This window comes from Pteropus vampyrus, unplaced genomic scaffold, assembly GCF_000151845.1.
Source record: "Pteropus vampyrus isolate Shadow unplaced genomic scaffold, Pvam_2.0 Scaffold2, whole genome shotgun sequence".
Taxonomy (NCBI): Eukaryota; Metazoa; Chordata; class Mammalia; order Chiroptera; family Pteropodidae; genus Pteropus; species Pteropus vampyrus.
The window spans coordinates 1,460,753-1,463,633 of NW_011888783.1; the positions used below are offsets into that span (position 1 = coordinate 1,460,753).

The 2,881-nt window shown below is 28.0% G+C and overlaps 1 pseudogene; it reads right to left on the reverse strand.

Annotated features, from left to right (window-relative positions):
- Positions 1-1,334: 1,334 nt before the first annotated feature.
- On the reverse strand, positions 1,335-1,453 carry LOC111739286 (annotated as a pseudogene).
- Positions 1,454-2,881: the final 1,428 nt, after the last annotated feature.

Sequence of the window (2,881 nt, forward strand, 5' to 3'; positions counted from 1 at the left end):
TTAGGCAATATCTCATTTCATCTAGATAGCAAATTCAGCAGATTCTTGAGAGTACGTGCTCTATGCTTTATCTCACACAACAAAGGTTCCAAAGAAACATGCTTTGCAAGTAAAAACCACACTTTCTCCAACATAGGCTTCAGTCATTCCTTAGATCACACTGTGACGGATGCCTCAGACACAGCAGTTGGAAACAAGAAACAATTCAGTTGACCCTGTAACACTACTGTTTCCAATGTATAATCAAGATTTACACAGCAACAGAGAAAGCCAGCCTGATCGAATGTATTTCTGTGAATGTGTGCTGTTACTCTGAGACTTTGTCCTAAGTGAAACAGTGAATTTACTGAGCTTTAAAATCCTCTGGAATGACTAACAGACGTATTAAAAAATGTAACAAAAGAAACTCTACAACACATTTCGAAAAAATTTTTTTTCTTCCCATCTGGTAACATATTTGTGATGTGAGATATAAAGAAGACTGTTTTGGTGGGGTTGCAGAAATGGTCATGATGCATAATTATGTTATTGTTATTTAACATATGGTTAGATTAACTAATATTTTATTTAGGATATTTTTACCTGTGTTCATAAGTAACATTTTTATATAATTTTCTTTTTTCTTATTGAACTTGTCAGGTTTGGTATCAGCAATATAAAATAAATCGCATAATAAATGATCCCTCTTTATTTTTTCTGGAAGAACTGTGTTAAGATTGGAATTATCTGTTTTATGACCTATTTGTACCATAATTAACCTTTAAAACAACTGAATTTTTTGTGCGTGTGCAAATTTTTAAATACATTTTAAACTAGTATAATGGCTTCAGAACTGATACTTTTCAATTTATAATTATTTTTCTAAAAATTTATTTGTTGCCTATTTTCACATATATGGTCTAAGTTTCTTCATATCACGACAGCTTCTATAATTATGTCATCCTTTTTCTTGCATTATAATTTGTGCTTTCTGGTTTTTTAACTTGATCAAATATACTATAAGTATAGTAATCTTTTTAATTTGCCAAGGAGCTCTCTTATCGTGTACGTATATCTATTGCATTAATATGTTTAATTCTACTATTTCATTTCCTTTAATATTATCGCTTTTATAATATTATTTATTTTTAAAATTCTAAAATTCCTTGTTTAGTCATTAATTTTCAGTTTTTGCCTTTTGGCAATATGTGCATTCAAGGTTATTTCTAAATGCTAGTTTACCTGAATTAAACAAGTTTTTTTTTTTTTTAAGGCAAGGCAACCCTTGGTTGACCTCACAGATTGCAAAGAACTTGTCAGTTTACAATCCCTTATTTTTTTTTTTTTATTTTTTATGCCTACAGCACCTGGTCTTCCTAGGTGGTCTCCTATCCAAGTACTAACCGGGCCCGACCCTGCTTAGCTTCCAAGATCAGACAGGATCAGGCATGTTCAGGATAGCATGGCCATAGACAGCCGTACCAGCAATTTTAGATGAGTGTCTCTCTGTCCTCTGAACAAATTTATTTATTTGATGCACCCTGTGGTTTGATGACTGATATATTTGGATTCAGAACCACCATCTTATTTTTTATTTTTTTTACATTTTAAAAACTATTTTTAAAAAATTCATTCTGCTTTTAATTGGATAAATTTTTAAATTTTCATTTTTGTTTTTAATTACTTAAAAGAAATATCCTCAATTTTATGTCCATACAATTTTAATGTCATGCATATCTCAGAGGATATATATCATTATATCTCTGCTTTCTTTTTAAAAACTATAAGAATGTTAAAATATTTTAAAGTTTATTAATTGTACTTTTCATTTAAGATATTATTAATACTCAATATTTTAAATCCACTTTATATTTATGCCTCCTAAAGTAATCATTAGGATGTTTTCTGTTTTCAAACAAAGTCAATACTGATTTAGAGTTAAGCACATGATTGCCAATTTGCATCTTATCAATTTTCCCTTGCACATTAGTCTTTAGAGATAAATTTTATCTTTATAGAGGACTTCATTAAGAAGTTAATGGTTGGTTTTATATTCTTAACTTTTAAGTTATCTTTAATTGTATTTCACCTTCATTATTTCATAACAGTATAGCAAGAATTAAAAGTCTTCCTTTTAATTTACCAACCTGGAAGTTTTACTTTTTTATTAGCTTCAATTAAGAAGTAATATGCATATAAATAAATAAATATAAAAATAATAAATTTTCATAAAGTCGTTAAAAAACTCTTATACATTGTTAATACCATTTAACATATGGTTAAATTAGATTTGTTAAATTATATAATAACTTAGGAAAATCTTCTGACAGTTTATTAAAATGTTAAATGTGCACCTAATATGACCTAGCAGTATAATACTTCTAGATATTCACTCAAGAAAATATGTCTGCAAAATTACTGTATACAAATAATAATAGCAACTTTATTTATAGCTTCCTCAAATAGAAAACAAGACAAAAGTTCATCAGGATCTATAAACACATTTGAAATACTAAATGTTCCATAAATATAATCAAATATTAGTCAACGACAGAAAGTATATGCAAAAACATGTATGATCTCACAAGCATTATGAAATTATGTTAAGCAAAAGAAGTGAAGCACATAGTCTAATACTGTATAACTGATTTATATGAAATTCTAGTGGAGGTAAAAATTATCTACAGCGAAAATTCTCTAAAAAGAGTTTAAATCACTAGAGTTTAAATCATTAGTTTAAAGGGGCATGAAAAAACTTTCTGGATATTTTTGAAAAGGTATTCTGTATTGATAAGAGTGTAATGTTTACAGGTATATGTATTTATTTAAATTAATCAAATATGATGTTTCAAGATTTACGCAGTTCACTTCATGCAAATGTTACTTAAAAAATGATCTGTTA